The following is an 8,208-nucleotide window of genomic DNA, read 5'->3' as shown; positions in this document are numbered from 1 at the left end:
GTTTTTGAAGTAGAGTTTTTGGATCAAATGCATGAAAGATTAAGAGAAGAAATCTATAAAGACCCATCTCTATACTGCAAAAGAATATCATAATGTCAACACTGGACAGAATATTAAGCTGGTGGGTGAGTTTTCATTTTAATGAGATTCTTCTGAATGTAGCTTAGAGTTAGGGGTATGCAAATGACTGGACAGTCAATTTTGATGAGTTGCTATAAGAAAAGAATTAGTCATTTTTCTGTCCTGTATTTGGCATATTTCTCAGAGGGATTCATTTAACATGTCTTTTTTTCCCCCTATTTTTATTTTTTAATTTTTATTAATTTTTATTTTTTTCAATATATGAAGTTTATTGTCAAATTGGTTTCCATACAACACCCAGTGCTCATCCCAAAAGGTGCCCTCCTCAATACCCATCACCCACCCTCCCCTCCCTCCCACCCCTCCATCAACCCTCAGTTTGTTCTCAGTTTTTAAGAGTCTCTTATGCTTTAGCTCTCTTCCACTCTAACCTCTTTTTTTTTTCCTTCCCCTCCCCCATGGGTTTCTGTTAAGTTTCTCAGGATCCACATAAGAGTGAAACCATATGGTATCTGTCTTTCTCTGTATGGCTTATTTCACTTAGCATCACACTCTCCAGTTCCATCCATGTTGCTACAAAGGGCCATATTTCATTCTTTCTCATTGCCACGTAGTACTCCATCGTGTATATAAACCACAATATCTTTATCCATTCATCAGTTGATGGACATTTAGGCTCTTTCCATCATTTGGCTATTGTTGAGAGTGCTGCTATAAACATTGGGGTACAAGTGCCCCTACATTTAACATGTCTTTTGGTAATATCCTCTCTATATTTATTTTAGAAGCAGCATGAAATGGTACAGCTAATATTTTTAAATATTGCAATGGCCAAAAAATTTAATTTGAACTTGGAGCTCATCTACTTGCTCTTTTTTAAGATTATAACACAGAGTTGCTTTGGGAGCAGGGGCAATATGATTCTTATAAAGGATGTAAAACTGTTTGATAATACAATCTCCAAGTTGAATGTTGGAGCTGGTGTGTGAAGGTCACTGATGACTAGAGAAACTTCAAAGGTCTTTCTTTATGATTGGCCACTGTGAATGGGTATGGTTGAAGCAAACAGGTAGAAGTCAGTTTTGACTGTATGATTTCCCACATCAACAACATGGAATTATAATGTCAGAGATTTTGCATTTTTCTGAATGCCAGAAACAGAATTTTGGCTAGTTATTCTAGCAAAGTGCTTGGCTGATACACAGGTAAGAGTCAGAGACTTGGGGAAGTAAAGTATATAATGTGGAGTGAACTCTTGAGATATGTATTTAGAGCCCCCAGGCCACACTTGCAGATGACAAAACCCAAACAAAGAAATAAAAATTATTTGTGTAGGGGTGCCTAGGTGGCTCAGTCTGTTGAGCACCCAGCTCTTGGTCTCAGCTCAGGTCATGATCTCATGGTTTGTGAGGTTGAGCCCCACATTGGGCTCAGTACTGACAGTGAGGAGTCTGCTTGGGATTCACTCTCTCCCTTTCTGTCTGCTCCTCCTCTGCTCTCTCTCTCTCAAAATAAGTAAGTAAACTTAAAAAAAAGAAAAGAATTAAAAAAAATAATTTATTTTAAGTTACCCAACAAATTAGTGATAGAACCAGATCTACCCTAGGTCTCCTTATAGTCCAATATTTCCTACATACAAGAAAGGGATGGGTATTACAGTCATTCTATGGAGAACTTAGGGCAAAGGAAATTCCTAATATGAACACCAAGGCATTTAGGATCGTAGAATCAGATGATTTGAATGTTTAGAAAGACTTAAAGATTAGGTCTTTAAATGTTGTGTAATTTAATGTCCTATACAACACTTGAATTCTGTGTACAAAATCCCTGCCAAATGGGCAGTCAATATTTGCACACTTAGAGCAATGGAACACTTGATATTTGATTTTTAGAAAGTTTAAGAAAGGGGCGCCTGGGTGGCTCAGTTGGTTAAGTGTCCAACTCTTGGTTTTGGCTCTAGTCAAGATCGCACCAAGTGAATTTGAACCCTGCATCAGGCTCCACACTGACAGTGCAGAGACTGCTTGATATTCTCTCTCCATGTCTCTTTGTCCCTCCCCCACTCTCTCTCCCAAAAATAAATAAATAAACTTAAAAAAAAAAAAGAAAGTTTAGGAAGTTAGTATAGTGTTATGTTGGGCGTAATTTTTCTTCCTGCAACTTCACGTTATAGATTTTAGTTCTGCTTTCTATTGTTTCAAAAATCATGCAGTTAGCCATGGGAGTATTACCCTTTGTCCTCTTTCATATGTATTACCTTTTTTTTTTTTTAATTTTTAAGTTTATTTATTTTGAGAGAGAGAGTGAGCAGGGGAGGGGCAGAGAGAACAGGAGAGAGAGAACTCTCACACAGGCTTTGCACTGTCAGAGTGGAGCTGGATGTGCGGCTTAAATTCATGAACAGTGAGATCATGACCTGAGCCAAAATCAAGAGTTGGACAGACAGACACCACCCAGGCACCTGCCCTACCCTGTCTTTTCTTCCATCAGTGATCTGTTTTAGTAGAACATACTTAAATGTCCTCTGGACCATCCACAAATATGCTTGCCACTAAAATATTTCAAGTTCATTGTGTAAAACAGGACTGAAAAATCTCAAAAAAAGGGTAAGGAAAGGGAAACTAGAGTCCATTATAGTTCATTTAGGCCAATTGTTTGATTTTTTTGATGTCTTTGCAAATGCTGGTTTCTGTGTGGGTCTCAGTATGACTAGTATAATCTCTTTGGCCAGGTTGATTCAACACATTTTCTAAAATGGATTGACTTGTTATCTCTGTGTCTTTGTGAGATCTTTATTTTTGAGTACCTAGTGTTAAGCAAATTTGATGTATAAAAATCAGATTTAGACAAAAAGTTCAGAAAATGATCAATACACTCAAAGAATTCTTTTAGATAACAAGTTCTCCAAATGCCCGTAAGGTGTAATTAAGATTGAAAAAAGTTCTGTTTCAATTTAAAATCTCTGGAATACTTCAAGTGTATAAAACAAGGCTCAGACATTTGAAAACTCCACGAGGGAAAATAGAATTAGAAACTAAACTTGTGGGCAAATAGAAACAGGGAGGTAAAATTCAAGGCCATCTGAATGTTACCACATTTTGGGGGCTGCAGACATGCACGGAGCTTTGCTGTTTGAGAGTTGGTGTGGAGCTTGTGGCTCAGCTTAAAAAATTCAAGTGTCATTTCAACCAATCGAAATTCTTTTGCTGATCCTGTTCCCTATTTTACCCAAGTGAATAAAAGCCAATGAAAGGATAGAGGAAGTGCTCACCAGAACTTATTTGTCTGGTTCAGGCCCCTGCCTCTGTACTTGCTGGGGTCTAATTTGATATTTTATAATAATGTTTTGGAGTATTTATTTTTACTTTGTTAAGAATTCAGGTGTTTTTTTGTTTTGTTTTGTTTTGTTTTGTTTTGAGAGGGAGAGGGCAGAGGGAGAGAAAGAGAGCAACTCAACCAGGCTCAAACTCAGCAGTGAGCCCGATTCAGGACTCGATTCCAGAACACTGGGATCATGACCTGAGCCACAATCATGAGTTGATTGCTCAACTGACTGAGTCACTCAGGTGCCCCTAAGAGTTCAGCTTTTTACTGAAAAGGTTACAGAAGAGGTTTAGTCAAAAAGACAAAAGCCCATATCATCATCAGATGCCTCTAATTCTTTTTTCATTGCTTCCACTTTCTCAGCTGGGGCAGCAGTGGTGGAGGGAGCAGAACCTCCTGCTGGTGCAGCACCAGCTGCTGGGGCAGGTCCACCAGCCCCTACATTTTAGATGAAGCTCCTGGTGTTCACATTGGGCAGGGCCTTTGCAAATAAGCCTGGCTAGAAAGGTTCAACATTTATACTTGCTGCTTTAATGGGAGCATTGATCTTAGCCTCCAATGGGCTCCAATGGGAGCAGTGATCATCTCATCGTCCTGTAGGATGAGGACCAAGTAGATGCAGGTGAGCTCCAAGACTGAGGCCATGGTGCAAGGTAGTGCTAAACAGGCACTGACAAGTGCAGTGCTGGCCGAGTGGTTGAAGGGGAGGGCCTCATCCCCACGTGGCCTATGGCTGCTTCAGAAAGACCCAGCACCTTAGTGGCAGCTGAGGAAAAGAAGGAAACATTTCTTTATAAAGTCAATAATTAGAGAATATAATTCATTATAAAACATCTGAAATATGATACTTAGTGGCAAAATAGACTATTTGCATCAGACTGAAAATTACTTTTAGAAAATCTTATCATAGGAACCAAGCATGTGACTGACTTTGGATCAGGTCTGGACCAATATATTTTGGTTTCTGCTAGAGACATTTACAGTGTATCTACAATGCATTTAAAAGTCAGCGCATTTTCGGGGCGCCTGGGTGGCGCAGTCGGTTAAGCGTCCGACTTCAGCCAGGTCACGATCTCGCGGTCCGTGAGTTCGAGCCCCGCGTCGGGCTCTGGGCTGATGGCTCAGAGCCTGGAGCCTGTTTCCGATTCTGTGTCTCCCTCTCTCTCTGCCCCTCCCCCGTTCATGCTCTGTCTCTCTCTGTCCCAAAAATAAATAAACGTTGAAAAAAAATTAAAAAAAAATAAATAAAAGTCAGCGCATTTTAGGGGTGCCTGGGTGGCTCGGCCGGTTGAGCGTCCGACTTCAGCTCAGGTCATGATCTCATAGTTAATGAGTTCAAGCCCCGCATCAGACTTGCTGCTGTCAGCACAGAGCCTGCTTAGGATCCTCTATACCCCTCTGTCTCTCTGCACCTCACCCTCCCTCTCAAAAATAAGTGAACATTTAAAAAAAAATTTTTTTTAAGTTAGTATATTTTAGGCTACTTGATTTTTGATGAAATAGCTTCATTTTTTTCTTGGGTGTATAATTTCCATCAAAATTGGAAAATTTTTGGTCATTATTTCTTCAAATAGTTTTTCTCTTCTCTTCCTCTCTTCTAGGACTGCAACTACTCATGTATTAAGCTGCTTTAAGTTGTCCCACATTTCGCTATTCCACAACTCATTGTCTATTTTTTTTCAGTCTGCAATGTTAATCCTATCCAATGTATTTTTCATCTTTAGAAATTTGATTTTGGCCATTTTATATCTTCCATGCCCCTTTCATGACTTAGTGAGTTTGGGTGTTAGACATTGTGAATTTTATGTTGTTTACGTGCTTGATTCTTTTGTATTCCTGTAAATATTTTTGAGCATTGCTCTGGGCATTCAAATAACTTGGAAATTGATTCTTTTGAGATTTGCCATTAAATTTTGTTAAGTGGCACCAGAGCAACTTTAAGCTAGAGCTAATTTGCCCCTACTACTGAGACAATATCCTTCTGAGTTCTCTACCTGTTGCCTTATGTATTATAAAGTGTTTTGTTTTGTTTTGTTTTCAACTCTGCCTGTGGAAAGATCCCCAGCACTGTGTGAGCTCTGAAAATAGTTCCACCTGCTCTTTTTCAGTGGTTCTTTTTTCAGCCTTGAGTAGTCTTCTCTTATGTATATACTGATGAGCACTAAGCATGAGACTTGAAGGGTACCCTCTGTAGATCTTCAGAACTCTCTTCCTTGGTACCCTGGTACTCTCTCCTCCCTCATACTCTCTCCTCCCTGGTACTTTTCCTGTGTATTCTAGCCACCTTGGCCTCCCCAAATTCTCAACTCTCTCTGTACTCAGGGAGTTGATTTTATCCTCTTTTTATTTCCCCTTTTCTCAGGGATCATTGTCTTGCACTGCCTGTTGTCCAGTGTCTGAAAACTACTATTTCATATATTTGTCTTTTTTTTTTTCTTTTAGTCACTCCATCATACCCAGAAGTGACATCCTAAAAGTCAGTGTATTTTAGGACTCTTAAGTGAGAAGAATGGTTTCCATCTTTCTATTAGTGTATCCTCAAAGTGTTTAATACATAGTGTTTAAAGGCATTTATATAAACAATGGAAGTCTTTCTTTGGGGAAATTAAAACAACACAACTTGATTGCATATCATGCTTTCATATTTTGCAGATGTTAATATTTAATCATATGCAGAACCATTTAGCTTAAGTGCATTAATGTAACTCATTTAAAAGAGGCCAGTAATTGTCCTATTAACTCCCAGTCTGGATGTTATCTGCTCTGCCCTGCTGGTAAGGCCAGAGGGGGACTCTTCTATTGGCACCCACAGAGATTGCTCTGATCTGTTGAAAATCCTGTTAAAATCTAATTACTTAGGAGAATCAGCCAGGGAATATCTAATGAGCTCTAGGAAACCCACTAGAAGAAATTCTGTGTTACTAACGAATGAAATGTCTTCTGTCTTTCAATTACACTGGTATCGCATGAATGTAATTGCTGCCTTATAAAATGTGACTCTTGTTTGTTTTTAATTGTGTGTCATGAATTTTTTTGATCATGTGAAAATAACTTAATTTCTCATGGAGAAGAAATGATGGTGTAAAGCTTAAGAAGGTATACTCTTTTCCTCATGAATATTTGATAACTTGGTATTAACAAATGCTTAAAAAAAAGTATGTACATTGTTTAATGAAACCACCACACAGGTGTGAAAAACATGATGATTAAAAGACATTGAATTTTAAGTCTAGAATGAAAAACATGTTCGTCAGGAAACTCTGAGAAGGATTAGTCTCTGCAGTCATCTTAAAAATATTGCCAAAAGAAATGGATTTCTTAAAAATGAAAATTTATTTGTCTCACTTATTTTGTAAATATATTGAGACTCTTAGTGTAGTTTATGTTCCTTCTGTCTTTAACAATTAGTAATATCTTTTTTTCACATCTAGCCTAACTTTGTATTTCAACTTTGTTGACTTCCATTTCTCTATATTTAGGACTTTGTTTTCTTAAAACTGGATGGTTGGTTAAAGCTATGGGCTTTGTAGTGAGGTAGATCTGAGGCATTCAAATCCTGGCTCTTATAGTCACAACAAATTTCTTAACCCCTAAGTCTCAGTTTCTATTTCTATGTGGGGGCGCTAATTAATATACACAGTACTGCAAAAAGTTGTGAGGATTTTGTGAAGTAATGTGTAGGAAATGCTTAGCATAGTATTGTGCATGTTATAACTGCTCAAGAGATAGTTATTATTTTTGAAGACTAATTAAAATTTGGAATATGAAAGAATTGTGATATCTAAGATTCATTAAAAACTAATGTAGGGTGAATTTCTATTATCCTAATGTATTTCTATCACCGTGTTCATATTAAATTTGTTGAAAAAATTAAAAAGGGTCTATTTTTAGTAGCATGTCAGTGAACTTCATTCCAAAGTTTATCAAGTTTTTAGCTAATGTGTCATTTTATAACATGGATTGATTTCAGCAGATGACACCAGAAACAAAATGTGGTTTGGTGATACATTACTTAGAAAAATATCTGTCTTAGTGATAAATTATTATTGGAATATTATATAAGATTTTAATGATTGAGGAGAAAAAAGACTATTACATATTATTTCAACAATTAACAATGTAACTATTATTTAAAATTATTATCTGGCCTATAGAACTCAGGCAGTTGAAATACTTAAATTGACAGTGCTTTTATTTTTAATCATTTGATAACATGTTAAAATTAGACTTTATTTTTTTGCCTAAAATATAGATTAAAATGGTTTTTAATCAGACTGTTTGGAAGTTGATACAGAAGTAGCCTTACAAAATGATTTTTGTGTATTATAGTTGAATGAGGAGGTAGAATTGTTATAATAATATTTTCACATAGAATAAGCTCTTGTACCTAAAATTTCTCTTTTGTATAATTCATTAATTCTTACAGCAATTTTATGAATTAGCCTTATAGTACTGTATTGTAGGCAATAAAAGGAGACAGAATTTTTGTATACACGTAGATCTGATTATATTTCTGGTATAAAAGATATACATACAAAGTATAACAAAAATTAGGATGTTTCAATAAAAGAATATTTAAATATTTAAAATAATTTGCTAATGTTTGTTAATTTAATACTTTACATGCATTTAATTTTATGATTGAGAGGGAATGGGGTTATTTGGTAGGGGGAGGATGTTAGAATTGATGAATTTTGATGGCTTGGACTACTTGTTAAAAAGTTTATGTTATAATAAATAAATGTGGTAAACTCATTTTATCTGGCAGGAACTATTATGCTTCTATCAAGGACCAAACATCAG

The 8,208-nt window shown here is 36.6% G+C and overlaps 1 pseudogene; it reads right to left on the bottom strand.

Moving 5' to 3' along the window:
* Window positions 1–3,654: 3,654 nt before the first annotated feature.
* Window positions 3,655–4,050, bottom strand: LOC123599991 (annotated as a pseudogene).
* Window positions 4,051–8,208: the final 4,158 nt, after the last annotated feature.

This window comes from Leopardus geoffroyi, chromosome C1 (genome assembly GCF_018350155.1).
Source record: "Leopardus geoffroyi isolate Oge1 chromosome C1, O.geoffroyi_Oge1_pat1.0, whole genome shotgun sequence".
In the NCBI taxonomy this organism is placed as follows: Eukaryota; Metazoa; Chordata; class Mammalia; order Carnivora; family Felidae; genus Leopardus; species Leopardus geoffroyi.
Note: the sequence above shows the minus strand (reverse complement) of the source record. Positions and strands in the feature narration are given on the sequence as shown.